The 23,139-nt window shown below is 39.0% G+C and overlaps 1 protein-coding gene across 5 annotated transcripts in view; it reads right to left on the bottom strand.

Annotated features, from left to right (window-relative positions):
* Positions 1-23,139, bottom strand: part of SSBP2 (single stranded DNA binding protein 2) — a 125,393-nt gene that overhangs the window by 34,448 nt on the left and 67,806 nt on the right. The gene's annotated exons all lie outside the window — the stretch shown is intronic.

The following is a 23,139-nucleotide window of genomic DNA, read 5'->3' as shown; positions in this document are numbered from 1 at the left end:
CCTGCAGAACACACAGATATTAAATTATCACTCTATTTATTGTGCACTTGGACTCAATACCCTAAAGATGCAGATCTGGAAACTGCATTTCCAGGTGCTTGGCACAATACCTAGGAAAAGGAGGAATAATGCTGGAAAGATCTGAAAACTGGCACAAAAGGAGGGATGACCTTTTTCAAGCAAGCAGAAAGGAAACATTCAGTTAATCACCACAGATTCCTTCAACGGCTTAAGCTGTGCTTTAGAATTAAAGTTCTGTACAACTAGCAGCAACATATTTAGCATCCAAACTCAGTGTTCTTTGGAAAAGTCTGGAATATAAAGGCTGGCTTTCAAAATGAGTGCAAGGCTTTGATTCGCAAAAAAATCTTTTAATAAAGGGTGTTGTCTATGCAAGGATCACTGCTAAAACACTGCAGAATTGCAGCTGACAGGGAAAGCCAGCCAGGAGAGCTGGATGCAGCAAACACTTTGGAATCATAACCACAAAATATGCAAGGAGAGGCCACCAGAAAGCAGCCAGAGCAGCCTGGGAAGCTGTGGCCAAAAAAGGTCCTGCTCTGCCAGCCGCTGCCACTCATGTCAAATAATTATTTTAGTATCATCTCCACTTCCAAAGGGAAACAGGAGTAAAAGCTGTTGGCTTTTTTTGTTTGTTTGTTTGTTTTGCTTTGTTTTGTTTTTGTTTTTTTAAGGAAAGATGAGCTCCTTAAGCATCAGTGTGCAATATGCCCATGACAGGCACAGTCTGAGTGGAGCACACTGGATGCATGTGTACAGGTTTTCTGGATGAAGGATGACAACAGCAGCACCACTGACAGAGAAAACTGATGATGTTAAAAGCTTGAGCATCCTCAGATGCCCCAAAGAGCCTCAACTGCAGTGGCTGACCAGAGGAGCAGCCCATTAAAGGGGCAGTGATGGGCTTTATTACAGCACCATCATCCCTGAGCGCCCCGGGCTGAGCCACCTCACCTGCCATGGGATGTGTCCCCTGCCAGGTCCTTGGGATTACAGGGGAGGGAACAGCCCTTTGGGAAGAAGAGCTCCCACAGGGATATAGCACCCTGCTGCTGACAGCTCATGATCTTTCCCACTTTGAAAATTACTTTTTAAAAAATACAATGGCAATTAGTTAAAAAATAGAAGGGAAGGGGGGAAAAAAATGACTATTCCAAAATGGAAGGAGAAAAAGATTAAAGTTACAACTGTTAGCCATTTACTATCCTAAAAAAGCTTTGTAAGAAATATACCTAAAAATAGCATTTTCATAACTGTCTCATAGAGGTGGTTTTTTTCCCCTTATTTCTGCATCTCCCCTGGCACTGATACCAGAGGAACCCAGCTCCCTTCCCTGGTGAATCACCAGGAAATTGGCAGAGACGGGCTCGATGTTACTGGAGTCCTGCAACACTCTCAGGTTTTACAGAAAACTCCATTTCTACCCTTCATTATGAAATGCACTGGGGTTTTCTTTCTTTTTTCATGTTTGTTTAGGATTTTCTTCCCTGATGGGCAATGAAGTCCCACAGCCAGAAATAAAGTATTTTCAGTGTTTTGGGTATATTACATTTTCTAGCTTATGCTAAATAATGAATCTTTTAAGAACTTCTACCAGGTAGATCAATAAACAAACCTGCAACTGCTGCATGGAAATATTCTTACTTATTCTACCCTGATGAATTATTCATTCTTTTTCCACAGTCCCACAGCAAACGATGGCCTCCTTTTTGCATGCCTTACAAGTTGTTCATCATTTATACTTCCATTAGTTTGACATTTTAAATATTTGCAAATTGCTCTCCCTGCTTTTCATAAAAAGATGAAATCACAACATTTAGATGGTATAAACTCTGTATAGTAGCTTACCTCCTTAAAAATGGAAATCTGTATTTGCTTTTGTTGCTAAAATAATGCATTTATACTAATGAATTTATAATAATTTACAATTATTAATTAAAACTGTGTACCTGAGTGTAAGTTATTATGGTCATTCCTTCTCTACCCAAGCTACTTTTGGCAATGCAAAAACAGATTATTATAGTAACTAATAAAGCTAGCTATGGCTTAGGATGGATTTTATAATAAAGATATCACAAAGTAAGTAAAATCGAAAGTAAAATCATTTAGCTATTCCACTAGTACAGTATCTGAAGTATAAAAATCCAGAGATAAACCTGCAATGCTCATTTTTTAGGCCATCCCGAGAAGTGGCTGATGAAGGAAGCTTACAAAGAATTTCATTTGAAACCAGAAAATGCTACAAAGAAATTACTTGACTTTATAAAAATCCTCACCTGGCTCTTTCTTTCACCAAGACATAAAATTTCAGGTATTTTGCTTACAGACTTCCTTATTTTTATCCAAAGTAAGCAGTTTACCACATGTTATTAAATTTGTCCACTCAAGGGAGAATTCTGTTTTTAAGTCTCACTGATGGCAAATGATGCAATCTACTGGATGATAGAAGGGAGGAGTTGGACTCTACAAACAAAAGTGTTGGACATCCAATTCCCTCATCACCTCACCCTCCTCCACATCAGCCCTAAATCTACTCTCACCATTTAGGAATATAATGTTTTCATATATTCATACAAACTACCAAAGCACCCAGACAAAGATATTCTGTCATGGATTGTACAGACACAATCAGCTGAACCGGAGCAGAAAGGATCAACATGTCAGGATATTTTTATATACAATGGTATTGGGTTAAAGTAACAAATTGAACAGTGAATGTGGAATGTGAAGGACAATGCAGGGAAACCAGAACCATGTTTGAAACGCTAGTGAGAGCAGCACAGTCAGAAGGGAAAGCAGGGGATAAATATCTGGTACATTACCTCAAAAAATTATGCAAAGTAAGGAATTTAAATGTAGTTGTTGGTTGTTTTTCTTCCTCGAAAGACAAGCAATGGATGATCACTACTTCCAGTCAGATTTACTACGTTTAATTTCTGGTCATTGATAGCTTTGAGGTGCCAGATATACTGCAGCCAGTGCCATAAAAAACCACCAAATTTCCTTTTGTAAACACTTCAACTTGTAACTTACAAAGCGTTTCTAAGACATCAGCTGGCTCCTGTAACAGACCTTTCTTATTTGTACCCGTCACAAATTCAAGTATTAAGGGAACTACAATGATTAACCACTAGCAAGTGTCTTGTTTTTTCCAAGATGGAACAAAAAACTACTCATCAACAACAAAATAAATAAAATTTAGAAAACACCCCCAAGACTTTAAATAAGTCTCTGTGCCTTTTACAAAGCCTTTGAACACTTGGCTGTACACCAAGCAGTCAAAACCCCAAGACTGAGCAGCCTTGGTTTTCTCAGCACAGATTGGAAGGTCATGCGCAAAAAAGGTGGATTCATCACACTGAAAGAGGCAGGTAATTTGAAAGATCTGGATCATGAGACCTAATTAAACCCTGGCATAGCTTCACTGATATATATTTGTCTAAACTGCTTAACTTCTGTTGTGTAATAGAAAGGCATTCACATGACAGCACAAGTCTGAGAAGTGTAATTGTGGAAGGTCATTACTTACAACTTCACAGTTTTCCTCCAACCCCAGCTCCCTGTGCTTTCTTCTGGACTCTGGTATTTTATTTCTCTTCATTCCATCTTATTTATGGGTAATAAAGAATAATGAAAAATAATGATGCCATCAATGCAAATGAAAAAAAAAAAAAATCACATTTAATCCTTTTCTTGGAAACACAAAAAGAGCTGCACCAGCAGTTAGGAAAGAGCAGACCTGTTGATGATGATGATGATGATGACAAGGAGGACGAGGAGAAGGAGGAGGATGAAGGTGTCTATTGAGACTTCCCCCTTCCTTCTTCCCCAAGAAATAATTCTACCCCCAGACACACCTCACTCCAGCAAAACTTCCCCATATCTGAAGTGGGATCACAGTTTGTATCCCAATGTCCAGTCTAGGGATTCCATCCTGCTTAGCTGAGACAGAGAAACTGCATTACAGTGCTGAAAACTGGTTACTGGGTTGGAATATAAATTAATTTTGAGGAATACTTTGTTATCAGTGAATAAAAGTACTTCAAATTCATGTTAAAAGACAGCATTTCCATCCTGCCTCTCAGCTGCTGCTTGTATTATTTAGAACATAACTTCCAGACAAGATTTTCTCAAAATTATGGTTATAAAGAAAAATTATTTAAAAGAAACTTTTATTATTGCCCAGCAGTTAATAAAATCAGTACTATGAATAGATATCAATGGACTGTTCACTGACAAAAAGGTACAAGAGTAATTTGTGTTGTAGATATGGAAATAAACCTATGATATTCTTTTGAATTTCTACCCATTCTTCTGGGTTATTTTTTTTCCAAACCAGACTGGTACTGAAAGCCAGAATACTCAGCTTTCCCCAGTTAGAGAATCACAAAATCACAGAATCAACTAGGTTGGAAGAGACCTTTGAGAGCATCAAGGCCAAGCTATGACCCAACAATGACTGGTCTCAACAACCAGACCATTGCACTGAGTGTCATGTCCAGTCTTTTTTTAAACTCCTCCAGGGATGGGGACTCCACCACCTCCCTGGACACAAGATTCCAGTGTGCAATCACTTTCAGTGAAGTTCTTCATGAAGATTCAGAAATGATACTTCGAACAATGCTTCTGGCTCATTTTCTGTGAAGGTGAGGGCACTCATTAGAGGTGAATTCCCATGCCTGTGTTGCCCAGCCAGGTGTGTCTGTGTGCAGGGTGAGGGCCCCAGCCCAGGACCTTCCTGAGCTGAAGCAGCACCATCAGCACCAGTGGGAACCACCACACCGCCGACAACAAAAGGCACTTGAGGACAAAAGATACTGCTGCTGTTGAAGCCTGGAGCTGAATTGCTGTGATATTTCAACAAAACGACTTCTTTTCCAGAAGTGACACTTACACCCCTCCTCCAGACTCCCTGGAGACAGAGGCAGCTTTGCTCGGCAGCTGCAGAACCCTCCGCATGTTCCACGCACTGCTCTCCAGGATCACAGCAAGGGCCACTGCAGACCAAGGGTTTGACCCCTGCCTGCCTCAGGAACATGGCTCCTCCTGACACGGGGAACAGTTCAGCCCCCACATGTTCTGTCTTCTACAGAAACTCCCTGTGCCCAAGACATGTCACACTGCACAAAGGGGGTTGATCGCTGCTCATCCTTTCCTCCTTCTTCCCCAAGACATTCTTCCATTTTTTTTCATGCTCTACAGATAATTCATGGTTGGCACAATTGTGCTAATTGGACTACTATGACAAGACTACCTCATACCCCAACTTCCCCTAGCAATTAAGTGGCTGGAACAGTGTCTTTTTAATCATTTAATTAATCTAATTGTTAAACCCACTTTATTTTCCAAAGATTTTAAGATTGCCAGAGTATTGTATCCCAGGTCTTATGGCCCAGCACTCCATATGAGTCAAATGCCTTTCCATTTTAGGAATACAGTGATCATTAAGATGAAAGTTCTTCTATATCTCTCTTTCTTTTCCAAGTTATGAAACAAATGAACAAATATGCTGTGAGCTGAAAGACTAAAATTTGATTATGAAATGCAAAGTAGCCTGGTTTGGGGTTATCCTCAGGTCGCCTGGGAGTGATTCAGCAATACTGGCAATATATGCTCAACTTCAGAAAGGAAAATACACCAAAAACTCCTCAGTAATTCCCTCACAATTCAAAATGGATTTTTGTCTCAATGTGTAGCTGACTAGAAAAGTCATGCACAAAGAGCTAAATTTTACTTCAGAGGGACCTGAACCACAGAATTTACCTCATGATGAAAATGCTTTTCTGCTTCTCCAGAGCCTGAAAAACTGTTCATCTGGATGTTGTCTGAACCTTCATGTCATGAAATTCCTCTTTAATAACCATTTACTAAGATTCCAACCATGGACACATCTCTGCTTTCCAAGTCTGTGCTCTGTAAGTTATTCCTCTGTCCTAAAATGTGAAAAAATGTGACTTCACAATACTGTAATTCTGACAGCCCATTTTCATAGACAAAAACTTACTGAAGCATCCATTTGAGGGTTTTATTTGAACATTAGCTCCATTATCCATGGAGTGGTACATGACGTGTAACACAGTATACACTTTAGACTCCCTAGACTGAATTTCATTGCTTTAAAACAAGTGGTATTCCCTGTGTGTGCAGGTGCTGATGAATAAATATTTAATTGTCCAACAAATATGTGTTCATTTGAAGAAAAACAGGATAAATTTAAAACTCATGGAGAGCTAACCTCTAAAGTATCTCATCTTTCTCATGTTGCCTGAATATCTATCTTTGGATAAATATAACTTGTTGAGCAGAGAGTTAACACCTCTAAGTGCTATACCAGAATTAGGCACTGTGCTTATGGAGACCTCACATTCTCTTGCTGGTGATTATTTGCTAAAAAGGAGTTATAGGGAGTAGTCAAAAAGCAACAGAAGCACCCCAGCCTGCCCCAGGGGGTACCAGAATTCAAGGAGTTTCCATCTGCACATCCATCCATCCATCCATCCATCCATCCATCCATCCATCCATCCATCCATCCATCCATCCATCCCTCCCTCCCTCCCTCCCTCCCTCCCTCCCTCCCCCACAGACAGAAGCAGAGCAGGGCTCAGTCCTCCAAGGACATGTTTTTTGGATGTCCTTCTGGAAAAAAACCCCACCACCTTAATTCCCTTTCTTTGGGTGTTTGATCCAAGAAAACCAAGCCTGCGAGTGCCCAGCATGCACCCCAGGGCTGGTGATGTTTGGAGCAAGGAGGAACAGCCTTGCCAGGAAAAACACTGGCTCCAAACATGATCAAACTCGTTGGTCTGTAAGTCACACAGCAGAGCAGGTAAACCTGTCTCAGGTGGCTCCTCCTCAGGGAACCAATTATTTTACACCCTGTGGTGTGAAAATCCATAGCAGTGATAATGAGAGCTTGAATCTTTCAGGGTTAACTACCTCCTACAGCTTTTAAGCACACATTTAAAACCTTATTCTTCTGTTTATTGTATTATTATTTGGGTTTTTAGGTGGTGCTTACACAGACACTGAAGGGATGGTGATCCATGCACAGCTATTCCACCTAGCTGGTTGATGGACTACTGGGTCACTCACACAGAAAACAGCAACACTGACAGTGTATCTTAAAATACATTATGTTATACAAGGAACAAGATTCAAAATTCAGCTGATGCAAGAATGACTGCTGAAACTTCTGCTTCACCATGTAATTCTTCATTGCACTTCATTTAAAAAAAAAAAAAAAAAAAAGGAAAAAAAAAAGGAGATCAGCTAAACCCAGGAATATGGTATGAAAAATTGCCTTCATAAAGAGTCTTATATATGCACAGATTGCGTATAGAAACAGACTGGGTTTAAATGAGAATTATGTGTACAGGTATCTCCACTAAAAATGCATATTTTGCAGGGAAGGAACGTTAAAGTAAAGCAGGTATAAGCCCCCTTGTTTATATAAATAAATCAGGTCACATTACACTGATCCAAAACAAAAGCAAGCCTGTTTTCCCAAGGTCCCTGACTGAGTCTGTGAATGCAGACCTGCCAGGGTCACCTTCACCTCAGCACTGTGTCCAAGATGGCCTAAAACACCAGAGATTAATGTGAGCACTTAGTGGTTGCAATAATCCATATTTCACTATATATAAAAAACTGGCTTCCTCCTCAGCTAGCACAGAGAGGCTTACAGAAGGGAAAGTAGAGATCCAGTTTAGCTCTGTTATTCAAAAAAATTATCTACAGGAGAGCAGCAGTCTCCCATGTGCCACTTGAACAGCCCTCGGACCACAATGTCTTTGGAATTAAGTTTAAGCTCAGGTTAAAATACACCAGAATGAGAACTATGTAATGTATAGGCTGGAAATGAGAGAAAATGAGAATCGCAGTCAATTTGAAGCATTCTCCCCATACGAAACTATGACAGAGGCATTTTCCAGGAGGAGGAAAATGTGGCTTTTATTAGGATGGCTCTAAACAGCAGCCAAGGCACAGAACTCTGAAGCTCCCCCATTCCACCATTGCCTCTTCTTCACTTCCAGTTCTAAGCCTTCCAATCCCTCAAAACAACTCCAGCTCTCTCACCCTCTGGGGACTGCAGCCCATCACACAAAAGTAAGCAGGTTTCTGCTGGCATAGGGTCCCACGGGAGGGATATTCCCGCTTCCTACAAAAGCTGACAAAACTTAAGTGTCAGGTAACAGAGGATAATTGTAGTACTTCATTTAACTGCCTCATCTACCCTAATAGCCTGCACAGAACAACTGCTGATGAAAGGAACTGCAGATTCCTGGGATGGGGAAGTTTCTTTCCGGCAATTACCTTAGAGCTGCCCACCTGTGTGCTTGATGTCCCTTGTGCCTCCAGCTTCATGTGAAATGAACAGAAAACACTTTTGATTTTCCCTGCAAGTACCACTCCATGGGAGGGACTTTCCAGGATCTGTTTTCCAGAAAACACCCTTTTTTCTCATTCCTTGTGATTACCATTTGCATGGATATTTCACTAATCAAGATCATACACATCAGAGGCTGTTCTTACTTTCTATGCACTCAACTTGGTACCTCTTTAAAATGTCTGGAGTATTTCATTCCTACCCAGGTGTATTTCATCTGCTGCATAATTAAAATGTTACCACTCCAAACTGAAAATCCAAGAGAAAGTTGCCAAGTTTGTATAGAAGGACAGTCAAGGGGTTATTATTTCCCTTAGTGGCCCCAGTTTGGTGCTATTCCTCTACGAACTTGTGTTGTAGCACACCGCGCAATTGAATACATGGCAAAATTCCCATTTAACACAACTACTTCAAATTGGTGAAAGTCTAGCTAGAGCGGACTGCATGAAACAACCTGTAATTTTCAGACTGAAAACCACCCTAAAACACAGTACAATGTGCGGAAAAAAGTGATGAACACACATATTTCAATATAAATATATATACAATATGAAACTTGGAAATAATTTTTTACTTCTCAGGGGAAGGTAACACTATCACAAACTGTTATCAGCCATAGGAATGAACTTGTACAGGTTTTTCAATTATCTTTAAAATCCTTCTTTATGCCCAGGACAGTGTGTGCATTTTTAGCATGACAACGACAAAGGCTCACCTGATAAAGCACTGTAAAAGAAAAAAAACAAATAGTGTCTTATTACTTTTCTCAGTGTAATTGTTAATTCCTTCTCATCCTCAACAACCCTCAACTCTACCAGTGCCTATTCCTGCGTGTTCCTCAAGCACTCAAGTTTTGAGTGTAGTGGTTATTTCAGAGAGGAAACAAGGCTTAAAAATGAAAAAAAAAGAGTTTTTGCTGCAATACAGTGCCAAGATAAAATTACAGGAGGCAAGGAAAGGCTGCTTGGTGTATTCCAATTCAAGCCATGCCATGGCATGAAGAGAGAGATGCTTGGCACCTGCAGGGAGACTCGGGCCTCCCCAAAATCCCAAACCTGGCCAGCTTCTGACCCAACCAGTCAAACCAATGCCTGGAGGTGGGAGAAGGCTTTTGGGGTGACCTTTGAGGGTCTCAAGAGGACAGGAGAATAGGGAAGGTAAATGCAAATGCTCCCATTAGTGCAGCAGTTCTGAGTCACCTCCATCCCCCTAATTAAAGAAGAAAGGGCAGAAAGTTCAAAATCTAACTGCAAAGGGCATCTTAAAACTACCTAAGGGTCTCAGAATCCTTGTAACCAGCATTTCACTCCAAAGACGGGAACACTTTGCACAGGCAACCCTCCCCCATGTGCTTTTTAGGCTGTTGCTTTTGGCTGAGGCTGCTGCTACAACAGGAAATAAAAATTATATTACTCAGGAAGGAAGCTAATGAGTTTCCCCTCCCCCCAACGCCATTAGACACTTCCTGAATAAAGGAGAAGCACATTAATATAAAGAATGGCCCTACGTGAGCAACCAGGGGCTGAACAACTCCGGGATTAAAGCTGAATTTAATTTCTGGATGGACCAGGAATACCAGGTCAGCTGCTTTGAGGCACCACCTCGATGCCTGTGCCTCCTCCATCCTGCACTCAAACCACCCAAAATCAGCCATGATTTCATCACTTCCTCTGGGAGAACATGTCAGGAGATAAAGCAGCTCCTTGTAAGGAGTGTTTTCCATGTGCTTGCTCTGTTCATTTTGATCTACTGTTCCGAATTTAAGAGGCTATTTCATAAATGCCCAAATCTGGGCTTTTATTATTTGGTTTGGTTTGGTTATTCTTTAGACTGAGGGATTTCCCAATCCAGGAAATATCCAGAGGCCAAAAAATAAACATAATACCCAACACCAGAGTCATAGAAGCTTAGTGACTGACCCTGTTGTGTTATTAACATTCAGCACTATTTTAAAGATGCAGTAGCTTTTTCAGCAATCAGAATGTAAATATTTTTGTGTCGATATTAAGACTTGTGTCAAAATCACAGTTTTCCATGCAGTTCATCTGTATTAGGTACTTTGGACTGCAGTTACCTCAATTCATTCTTGGCATGTTGTTTTTTTTTCAATTGAGTTACAGTAAGTAATTTTAGGAGCAACTCTGCAAAAATATAAGTGAGGACCATCTGAAGTTAAAAGAAAAATACCTGAGTGAAGTTTGGCACCTGTTTCCAGTCTTCACAGGAGCAAACCTTCCCAGCAAAGGAGCACCAGACAAACAAAAATGATTTTAGAGCTATTCAGCATGAGCTGGGCTTTTTTGACCACCCCACTACGACCAACAGTGACTGCTGCATCACTTGGAAAATCTACTTTTTTGCTTTGGCTTATTCTGTTCTCACACCCTTTTCTCTCTCAACCAATAAATATTTTGTTTCACTGCCTTCTTTAGGCTCTTCCCAATTCCTCCATCCACCAGTCCTTTTTATCTCTTTTGATTTACTGTCGTTGCTAAGACTTAATGGGAGTCTGGGAAAACAAACCACATTTTTGAGTTTAACTCTTACTGGCAAAAATGAACAGTGAATAAAAATGTCCCTCTTGGTACCCTGTCTCTGCCACAGGCACAGTCCTCATCCAAAAAGATAAAACTAATGAGAACAGAGGGATTTCCTGCCACAATTTCTCCAGCTTCTGGACAATGTAACAACTTCTGTTAAAGCTGTTCATCTAAACCATGGCTCAGAATTATTTTATGTGCCAGTCAGAGAGTTTTCATTTCAGACAAGACCTAAAGGTGTAGAAAACAAAATAATTAATTAAAAGTGTAACTGACATATTTACATTCACACATCCTCTTCCTAGTATTACAATACCTCTGTTGTTTTATTGTGCATATACAATAAAATAGGACCATTTCATAATCACACTGAGACATTTCAGAGTGTGTCTGACACTGCATGCTCGCTTTCCACCAGGAGCTGAGACCCTTGGATTTTTGTGTTTCAAGGAAACCAAGATATATTAAGAAGCCACCGTGACACAGGGCATGTCGAACCTCAGGATTTAATTACAGGATCCATTTTTTTAAAGAGAAACCACACAAAACCATGTTTAGAAGCAACAGGAATGTGTGATTTAACCTGTGTGGATTAAATTCCTTTGCTCTTCACTGCAGATAAACACCATGTTAGCGATGCCTATGTACAATACCTAAAAGGCAAAAAGATGGGGGGAAAAAAAAAGAAAAGAACCCAAAATACTCCTTTTTAACTTGTTTACCCAAGTTTGTTTACTTGTTTCTTTGTTTAAGAAGCACAGCTATTATTTCTAGACAGAACTAGCAGCCTTTGGCCACAGTTCTGAACATACCTGCGGAGTGTTGTGAACAACAAAACAAGTTTAAATTATTCAAGAGAAATTCTCCAGGAAGCAGGAGGATGAGCTGGGGGATGAGAGGTCGGCACCACCAGCCAGGTTTTGTCATGGGGACCCTACCTAACCTGGAGACCTGCACAACACAACACTTGGACAAAAACAATACATCACTCCAAGCAAAATAAAAAAGTACACAAGTGCACAAAACCTTCCACATCCCTTTTCCTCCTCAACTAAATGGTAGTGAAGGGTTAAATTTCATCTTGTATTAATTCCACAGGAAAGCAGGATAGCTCTGCAAGGAATTAACACTAAATGAACCAACATTTCCTCTAAAAATAAGAGATTGGGGTTTTTAAAAATTGTTTTGTCACATTCAAAACACTGAATGCTCTAAATTTGAGCACAAAAATATATCTGTTTGAGCACGTCTTTGTCACACTCCTCAAAGAGCCTGTCAATAATCACCTGCCAAACATGCAACAGTTCCCAGCTTCTCCCGGCACAGCCCCTCTGCATCTGTGGCTCCTGATACCAGCACAATGTCCTAAGAGCAGATCAAACTGTAAATTCACCGAACGTTTACCCACAATTTTTCTTATCAGTTGCAGCTGAGCAAGAACAAAATCTAACCTTCACAGAACCCTCGCAAATTGTTGCCTTACTACTCAACAACCACTTCTTCCTTCATTGAGAAGGCAATGAACATTATGTTTAGAAATGAAGGCACTAAACCATTCAATTTCTCTGCTTTGGTTTGATTTATTTGGATTTTTTCTTCTGATAACATGTTGCAAACACTGCAAAACGGACTAAAGACCACCTCAAGAAAAGAAAGGGTTTTTATGTAGCACAGGAATTTTTAAACTTTGGCATTCCTCTGGGCACAGTCCTTTATCTGGCCTGCAGGTGATGCTCTGAGCCTGCCAGCCCCAGCTCAAAACACAAACTCTGAATCCCTAGATACAGCTAAAACGTAAGTATTCTAAAAGGTGAGGACGAAGACAACAAGAAAACTTTATTTTTGCAGTTTTTTTCCCTTCCTGGAAAGAAAGGACTTCCAAATAATGAAGCAATAATTACTCTCACACCCTTATATTATCATTCATTTCACATGCCCTGTTGTGCTTTTTATTTAGAGAAATGTTCCAGCAGGCTAAAAGAAAAAAAACACAAAAACCAAACCCATCAGAACTGCTTCATATCCATTTCTAATTCAGTAAGCTTTTTAATTTTTGGCATATCATGTTGACAGCACTTAATAGCCACATGAAAAGCAACCCTCCTTTCACCTGGAGATCCCCAAAGTGCTGAGAACAGGAATCTGTTTATCTTGATGGTATTCAACGTCTTCGAAATTAAGATACAAATATTCAAAGAATGCCTCCCACACCAAGCCTAAAGATAGAAATTTTTCATTCCCATTGTATATTCTGAACTAGAGCTGGCAGTTTCAGAGTTTGGAATTTCTGAGTGCACAGTTTTTGCTTCAGAAGAGGGAAAACACTGAACAATTATCTCCTCAGAGCTCAGAAAATATTTTAACCCTTATTTAAAAATTACGTTCTTTTTGTCCTCGTACTTTTTCTCAGGGAGAGACCCACCTATTCTGCACCACTTTGACTCCTTTGTAAGGCATAAGCTCAGCATTTATACAGCACCAAATCACTGTTTCAGAGCCACATGATACAGCAAAAACCCTCTGAACTGAATTTCCAGAAGTAAGACATCTCAGTTCTGACAAAGTGAGTCAAGTTGTGCTTCACTGTTGCAGCTAAGACTTTAAATAATACCACAGAAACAGAAATTTTAAAATTTACAGCTAATACAGGTGTTGTACAGGGTTGTTTTGAAGCTAAATCCAACATTTATGCACTGGTACTTACGAGTAACAACTTTCTCAGCTTCATAGGAAAAGCTATCCAAAATTTAAATAATTAAATAAATAAGGAAGGGCAGGGGGTGGGGGTGTGGAAACTATCATCCAAGTATAACTAAAGCCTCTCCTGACGTACATTTTCAAAAAGAGCAAATGAAGCTTCCCTGAAAATTCACCTTGCTATTTAATGGCTCCAAACAGTTTCCTACAATCTTGCACATCCATTATATATTTAAATATAACAGTTTCTTTGGTGTAGTAATAACAATGGGGAGTATCTTAATAGAAATCAGCAGTCTGTACTTGGGGGGGAAACTCCAGACTAAGCAGGATATAACTTCTCTGGGGACTGAGGAGACCTTGTGTGTAAACTGTCAACTCCTTCCTCTTCCCTCAGCAGTAGGAAAGGAAACATTAAGGGTGGGACATCACTTGCTTCTCTTACAAAGAAATGCCAGGGATCACAGATACCACAGAAAATGTACCTATAGCATGAACAGAAATTATTAACTTCATTCAGCAGGGAGAAAAACAAACGTCCTGTAATTACAGTATTGCTAACTAACACTGGAGCAGAGGTGGAGTAAATATAAGTATAGCTGGACTCTTTTTACTGCCTGGTAGCAAAGAGGGAAATAACCACTAGGATAAAGTTCTTTTTAGGAAATGGAGCAAGTTGAATTGTTAAAACCTTCCCAGAATTTAAGGGAAGAGAGTGCACTTACAGCCATCTATAGTGCTTGCATCTGTCCCAGCTAAATCTCACTTAATGAGATTTATGTCAATTTCATTCAAAATTAAGTTATGTTGGAAGAACTTCTTACTCCAAATTTTTTTAATTTACGACTTACAAACAGGTACTAAGGTCAGACAAAACTGAGGGTAGGGAACATCTGATCCTTTTTACTGCAGTGAGTGACTGAAATTACAAGTTTCAAGGGATGATTTTAGAAAGGTCGAAAGAACAGCTCAACATTATCTTAAGAGAAACTCTTGGTTTGTCCTCTAGTGCAACCTTTTCCTTTATTTTTCATAAATGTTAACTAGCTGGTGACAGGCCCCAGCAGCAGCTCCTGCCTGGGGTAGTTTCAAACCCATTTCAGAGATTCCCTCTCACACGGATCTCAAGAACTTTTGTTTCAAACGTTTGCTTGAACACTGTGTTGGAGGGAGGAATGAAAGGGCTGTGGCATAAGCCTTTGCACAATGAAAAGCTCCTCCAGCTGGACTCCTGACCCCCATGGCTGTGCCCAGGTGTGAGCATGGCTGGCCCTGAGGGGCTCTCTGCAAAATCAGCAACCACACAAGGGTCTTGGTCAGCATTAAAAGATGCTACATCTCCCACTGAGGCATCTCCAGACTTCTTTTTTTGTTCCGTAAACTTGGAAGTAGCCTCATTTGAGGGCATTAAAGATTAAACATCTAGGATTGTGATGAAAAGATAGAAAGACAAGGCAGGATTTTGCCCACACTTGGCTCTTCACCACAACCAGAAGAAGGTACCACTTCTTTTCTTCTGGGAGAAGCAGCTCAAATGACATTTTCACTGCTGCTACAGTAAAACAGCTTTTTGTGATGGCCAAATGGAATTATCTGTACTTCGGTCTGTGCATTGTGCATTAAATCATCTCAGTTAACAAGATCTTGCATTAATTTGGGTCAACATTCAATTTACAATAAACACACTTTAAAAGGAATTAAGCACTGTACATGACTCCTGCTAGTTTCAAAAGGTAATTCCAATTAAATACATGGTAACACCTTAAGAAAAAAAGGTGAATTCTACATGAATAGCTGTCATCTGAAGCAGAAGAGTAAAACTGTGGCCAATGTTAATAAAATAAACAGTCCTTAAAGAGCTTCCTTGGGTAATGGCACAATCCAAGCAGAGTTTTGAAAGAGATGGTTTTCTATCATACTTCGAAGAGAAATACATCAAATAGGTATATTTGTTGGCCTCACAAAGACATTCCAGGGCTGATTGTGCAGCTCAGAAGTCTGTAAAGCCAAACCCCAAAACAAAGTGAGGCTCTTTGTTTGATAAAGAATATTCTTCATGTTGCTTCCTAAGGATTCTCCTATTTCAATACTTCTTTTTTGAAAGAATTCACTGAAACTACACTCACTTTAAACTTTGAAAATACCAAGGTGACCAGGGCTCAAAACTTAAATAATTAAATACAGAAGAATCAATTTTTAAGAAGAATCCTACTGAGCCAAGTTCCAATCCAATGGTATGATGTGTTCTGAGGATCTAAACACAGAAAGAAGAGAGCAGCTGGTAAATAAAAATATTTTTTAGGAAAGTATTGTGAAGGTATGAAGTTTATACAGGCTTCAAAAGAATATGAAATAGTAAGTTCTTCTCCACTGCCAAAGAGAGGAAGGCAAAAAGAACTCCCTAGAAATGTAAAATAAAAAGGAAAGTATAAACATGCCCATGATTGTTCAATTATCAATAGTGCCTTTTCTTCATAATTAAACCTAATTTCATGTTTGAAGACATGTTTAAGTCTTTAAGTGAACAGATATGAAAGTGAAATTATACAAAGCAATTCCTAAGAACAAAACAATAAAACATATTATTTTTAGATCATTTTTTAAAAATCAGCTTTTAATTATCACCTACTATTTGGATTTCTCAGAAGGTGCAGAACTATTTGAGAGCACATGAATCTCTGATAGATAACTGAAGTCACAGTCTCATCTGATGCTAAAACATTATCACATTCTGCCAAGATGCTGCGCTAATGGCTGTAGGGAAAAGTACAAAAATCAATGAAAATCTATTAAATCTAAAAGGTGCTCATTTTTTTTCATCTGAAGAGGCAATATTAAAAGCATGTCTACAATTCACACCCTTCATGATCAGATTAAAAAAAAGAAAACAAACTGAAATCTTACGACCCATGACAACATCTGAAGAGTCTTCATAATGAGAAGAAATACACCCCCAAAATTAGAAAACTTGCACCGTACAGTCTGCAGAGTCATAGGTGGTGAAGACATTCTGCAGCTGTAGAAATTATGGATTTGTAACAAAACTAAAGCAGGTGGAGGTCTTCTGAAATATGGCAAATCAGTTCTCCACCTTTGAACTAATTTAGAAAATTAGCATGGTCCTCTCATCAAATAAGGTCACTTGCATCATTATATTTAATTTATTTTACAGCTATATAAGAAAAAACTTAGTGCAATTATATTCTATATGGGAACCTCATTAACAGCAACAGGAATTTCACAACCATAGGGAGAAATAAATCAGTGGAGTCAGGAGGATTTGGGAGAATTCACTGTGGGACCTTTTTTTGCCATATGTGTGTGTGCACAGGATTTGACAACAATTTACAGTAGATTATCAAAGATTAAAAAAATTAGAAAGCCAAAGATTACAAATTAGTCTGGGCCATCAGGATATTTGAAACTAAAAGCCCAGATTCACAGTGCTTTAAGGCACCCACAGCACTCAAAGCACCTTGAACTTGACTGTTGCACTGGAAAGACTGATTAGAACACAGAACTGGAAAAAGAAAGATTATCCATTTGTTTCCATGCTGAGTGATCATCAGTGTAAAACAATTGCCAATATTTAGCCCTTCCAATCTATTTCTCTGCTGCAGCCAGGTTACATGGAGGTAACAAGACAAGCAATTTTGGGTATTCTGTCATTGTTTAATTAACCAAAACCAAAGACTGACCTAACCACTGCTGAATGAAACAGCTTCTGCCCATCATTTCTAGCCTAAAAAAAATACAAAAGAAAATGTTGTCATGGAAACCAGTCTATCCCAAAGGTATACTGCATTTTTCTAGATCCAAATTATATCACTATCCATATTTCCCTTATTAACAGGGATAAAATCTTTTTCACATCACACTGAGCATGGCCTCCATTCAGTACAACTAAAACCAGCCTAATTTTTAAAACAAATTACCAAGTAATGGTAAGAAGTATATCTAAACTGTGTTTTTGCTAATATGCCAAGTTATAAAATCTCTAGGCAAATATGACAATGAATGTCAAATCACACAAGACCAAAACCACCAAGTAACTGAAAATCAAAAAATGAAAATCACGAAGTCTCAAAAAATCGAGAAGGATCAGAGTGCTGATGTCAGCTCTTGGCTAATTTTCCAGGACTTTCAAATGCACACATTGCCCTGATTCATGTCTGGACCTCAGTGCTTATATTTATTTCATTTATTTGCTGCACCAAGGTCAAAATCTTTACAGCCTGGAGAGTGTCCAGTATGTTTCGCCCAAACACTGCTGAAGATTAATTCAAAATGTCAAAAATCTTGCTCAAATCCTGCAGAGTTAAAGCAATATTAAAGCTTTTTCTTTGCACTTTAGGAGGCACTGCGCAAAGCTGTGATAGAAACCGCCTGGATCCAGGTCAGTCGTGGAGCAGCAGGAAACCAGGCTGACGGAAAAGAACACCAGCCTCACTACTGAGCAGATAAAATAGGAGCTGCTCAAGGGTTTGAAATACAGACTTTCTCAAGAACATTCCTGCAGCAATGTGTTTATAAAGAACCGGGTAAAAAATGGGAAATGGAAGATGTCTGCTTGCTCAACTCCCAACTTCAGCAGACACAACCTCAAGAAATACTCCCCTAAAGGACCACGACTTTCAGCGTGCACAAAGCAGGAGTAGAGCTACAAAAAACTGCCAAACACCCAAAATAGGAAGAGAGGCAGACGACTCTCGGGTCCCAGTTTCAACTCTTTCCAGTGATCATGTTGACTTAAAGACTCCAGGACACTCAAAAAATACATTTGGCCTTGGTCAACCTCTGTATGGCACGGCCCAATGAAAAAAGCTTGACAAAACCAGTCAAAATCCACAAGGATTTGGTACAACAGAACCTTCTTTCCGCCAGAGGAGCAGCAGTGATGGGACTGGGGAGCCATTCAAGTCTCTGATGGTGGTGGAGAAATACTTATTAATCATTGTGAAATTTATGGGCAGACAAGCCAAGAAATTGATTTTTTTTTTTTTTTTTTTTAATACAACAGATAATAAGGTTAAGTTTAAATGCAGTTTATTCTGGTGATCCATGCTGCATCTGGAGCTGTTCAAAAGGGTTTGAATCTCTGCTGATGCAGAGATGATGCAGAGAGGGAAATGGACCTGGTGTTCAGAGCGTCTCTGTTCCCATGGCCACAAAGAAATCTTTCCTGTCTTACAAAAATAAATGTACTAGGGAGTACAGCTGGGGGAAAAAATCCAGGCTCCTTCCCAGGGCACAAACATTTCACTCTGCTTTCCCATGAGAGTTTAGGCAGTCAGTGGTTTTGCTGCACTGACAGGTGTTTTACCTAGAAACAAATAATCCAAAGGTGGTAATGAAGCTGCTGCTAACCTGGGGATTAATCTGGACCCCCATCTTAAACTTTAAATTCCTATACCTGGCTAACAGTCCAAGTCTGTGTTTATTTCAAGTGCACTCCTTTCAAAACCACACTGAAGTGCCCCATGAGGCTGCCTATGGTTTTGGGAGGTCACCTCTTCTGAGCCTTGTTTCTAAGACCAGAAAACCCCACAATTTATGGAAGGGGCTTACGAGACATAGACAGTCAGTATAATTTTATTTTTTTATTTATAGTAACTGTAATTATCAAAATTAATAACCATAATGGTGGTTTTCTGATCCACAATCTCCCCTCTCTGCAGACTTTCAAGAAACACCGAGTGATGCTGTACATCCAATAGCAGACTTCTGTGGGCAAGGTTTAACTTCTTGGTTAAATAGCATTTTGGTTGCTTGGTAAGAACACGAACAGAAATGTCATTTTAAATAACTCAAAAGATGAAAACCCAACACAGTTCACTGTCAACAGCTGACTTTTGCGCGACTAATAAAAATTTTAAAGTGTAAGATACATATGGTCAAATAACAGATTCTATCCAAGTCTTGCTTACAATTCTTCAAAATTAGCAAAATAAACTTCCATTTCTTTGTAATTTCACAAGCCTGTCAGGGAGCAAATTGAAACTGGAGAAATTTTGACTTGAAATTTCTATTGAGTTTTAAAAAGTCTATGAAGTTCACTTATGGGAATTTCCACCCTAAGATTCTAAGAGATACTGCAACTAATAAAATATCATGTATTTGTTGTTGCTAATCATCCCAATTGGATGTTCTTTAGGTCATACTTAAACAAACAACATCTTTTTCTAACCCCCATCACAATCTTCTAACCGTTTCTAATTAACGGCAACTTAAATAACTAAAATAACCCACATTCTGAAGTTTTTGGAGTTACGGAAAGAAACAGTTGTTATAACAACTGGCCTTTCTAATTGTTATAAATCACTATTATTATTCCTAAAAGAAGAAAACAGATAACCTTTGTTGTTTTGGGTTTTTTTTCTGAATTTCAGCATGCACACTCTGAGGCACGTGAAACCACTTATCATGCATGGAAAATTTTTTTATTCACACAAACAAGATACAATCAGTATGTGAGACTCATTACATGGATTAGAACGTACAAACTGATGGTATTTAAGGTTCTATGTGCACGTTACTGACCTTGGAATAACATGTGATTGCGAGGTTCAGAGTGTATACTGCTGCCAAATACCAAACCAGTGTCACTGAGTGCTCAACAACACCCAAAACTCTTGTCCTCAACAGCTCCACACTGAGCACTGCAAAACGACAGGGAAGGGAGAACTCTGATATTTCCCCACAAATCCAGCAGAAGCAGTGAATAAAAGAGAGCTACAGAGAGAAAATAAGCCAATTATCTGGAGCAAAGGAGTGTTGATGGCAACACTCGTCAGACACTGAGAGTCCTCTGACTCCATCCTTAATTTATTTAAAAGGTTGAAACTTCTCAGCTCATATTCATTTTTCTGCCTTCTCCATTTAACTCCATCTATATTTTCAGCTTTCTTCCCGGCACTTTTTTTTTTTCGTTTGTTTCAGGCTAATTGTGTTTTCAAACCACACCATGCCTAGTGCACTCCTTGTACATTTTAAAACATTAAGGCAAAATTTCATTATTTTATGTAAGTATTAAAACCAAATTTCCTTGTGCCTTTACCCAACAATGAAAAGAACATGTCTTTTTGTCAGATGTTCTGTGATGTTTTTTTCCATATTGGTAAAGCAACAGCAGTTGCTGAGTATTTTTAAACACAGGAGCGGTTTTTTTTGTGCTGCTGGATAAGATAACCAAAATTTAAAGTGACAATAAATGAAAGCTCATTATTGTCATAGTAATAGCAGTAAAATGTGTTTAAATAGTACTTAGAGATTGTGTCTTCTGAAGTTGAAATTAATTACATCTGTGCTACCTATCACTGATTTAGTCGAAAAATTACTGTCCTCGGTGAGACTTAAGAGAACTCTGAGTTGATCTCACCTGTAACCTCTGTATTTTTAAATAATGGACCTATCTAGAGACAAAATATAATTAATATAATGTACACCATCACCCAAAATAACAGAACATGACAGGATGGCAACACACAACATTACAGCAACTCACTTTACAACTCCTGTTTACAGGGAATTGGGTTTATTTCCGTAATAAGTAATTACTTAGAAGATTTATAACTCTGTTTCAAGGTAAGTATGGTAGTAGTTTGTGACTGGGATACGCAAAGCAATCGCACAGAGTCAAGAGATTTTCGCAGGGCAGAGGGTTCCTCCGAGAGAGCTCAGGGCTGAGCCAAGGCGGAGAACAAGGCGGAGCGCCTCTGCCTGTTTATTTCTTACTTTTTATACATTTGTGGTCTGGCTGTGGATTGGTTTCTGGAGTTATCACCTCCCAGCCCAATGGCCAGCTGTCAGTTACAGTTGTTTTCAAGTTAGAAATATGCAAACAAAGGACAGAGAATGAAAAACAAAGCATTTGTTTATGTTACATGTGTGAGAAAAAGTGAAAACTGCTCCTAATATTGTACAGTAGCTAAAAAGTCTAACTCCATTTTATGAACAATCAAAAGGCTTTAAAAAACTCAGAAAAACTAGGGTGACAGTAGTTCCCCTCAGGAAGGACTGCAAGATTACATCAGTAAGTAGGCCCCTGCTGATTCTTTTAACCACTTAGGACTTGATATTCTGATATCCAAGATGATTTCATATCAAACTCAGCAAATACCCTTTTTTTGGTGTGACCTCAGAGAGATTTCAGCAGCCAGGCAGGAGAGCAGGGAGCTGAGGCAGAAATGTCTGAGTCCTGCTCATACAAACAGCATTTGGATTCTGTTGCTCATAGTCCTTCCAAATTTTTATGAAATTGATTTGGAAGAAAAATCTCCAGCAGTAGCCAAATGTAAGATTCTCACAAATACACACACCTCCAAGGACTGTAAAAAAATTCTACTATTCAAACTCAATGAAGCAGCTGTACTTTTACAGGAGTATGAGAGAACATTTCAGGTTACAATCCTGCAGATCCATCACATACTGATATTTTCCCTGAAATATGCTACCTAAGTAGATGAAACACCACTGACCTCTTTTTTTTTTTTTTTTTTTCCCCTTTTTCTCTTTTTTTTTTGGTAAAACCATGAATCTTTAATGCAACCAAGGTGTCCTAGTACTTTTGTCACCCTTCACCAAATTTCAGATTCCTGTAAATAGCTATCTTGGGTTGATGAAATGGTCGAAGTTTTTAATCATGACACTGTTTTACATCTTTCACATTCAAAAAAAGTTGAACCTAAGAATCACAGCTGTGTAGAACACAGGTGAGGCAGCACCATAACTAAAGCAGAATGGTTTAGGGAGCTGGAGATTAAATCAAGAAAGACTAATGCAAATATTTGCAGCAATCTCAATTAGGACTTGTCATTCTGACATAAAACATTAATGTATGAATGGTGTGGCTTTCATTCAATCCAGCTGAGATTTATGACGCATACCACCTTTACATTTGTATTTTCATTTTAAAATTCACATATAATTGCATTTATATCTGTGTGTAACACACTGTTCAACATGACATTGCGCTTTATTCCTAGTAACTACACTACACCGAAAACTTCAGCATTGTCTGTGAATTCTTCACAGGAACAATTTTACTGTACTAGTTGCTCTTAGTGCCCAAGATGAACTGTGTAAGTGTCTACTTCAGGAGCTATCACTTTCAATTCTTGCTACTGCCCAGACAGAGCTTTTCTTTTACATGTAAAATCGTATAAAATCCCTCAAAATCAGGCAAGTTATCCAAAATCATCAGTTTGGTCATTGTGGAGCAGCCTGAGAAACAGGAGAAGATGCAGTAAACTAAAAAAAATTCTTTCAAGGTGTCCCACAGAAAGAAATAAGCCAAATAAACCCAAGCTCATCAAAAAAAGAAGGAAAAATTTGTAACTACTTCCCTTTGTTTCCATAAATTCTGTATGGCTTGGAACCAAGTCCCCAGTTTCTTCCAATTAGCTTTGTTTTTATCCCTAATATCTCATTTTTGATCCCTGCAAAGCTTGCATTGCTGGCAGCATGACTGGCACAGAGAACAAATATCTGCATTTT

This window comes from Hirundo rustica, chromosome Z (genome assembly GCF_015227805.2).
Source record: "Hirundo rustica isolate bHirRus1 chromosome Z, bHirRus1.pri.v3, whole genome shotgun sequence".
NCBI classification, from domain to species: Eukaryota; Metazoa; Chordata; class Aves; order Passeriformes; family Hirundinidae; genus Hirundo; species Hirundo rustica.
This window is presented reverse-complemented; position numbering and strand designations above follow the sequence as displayed.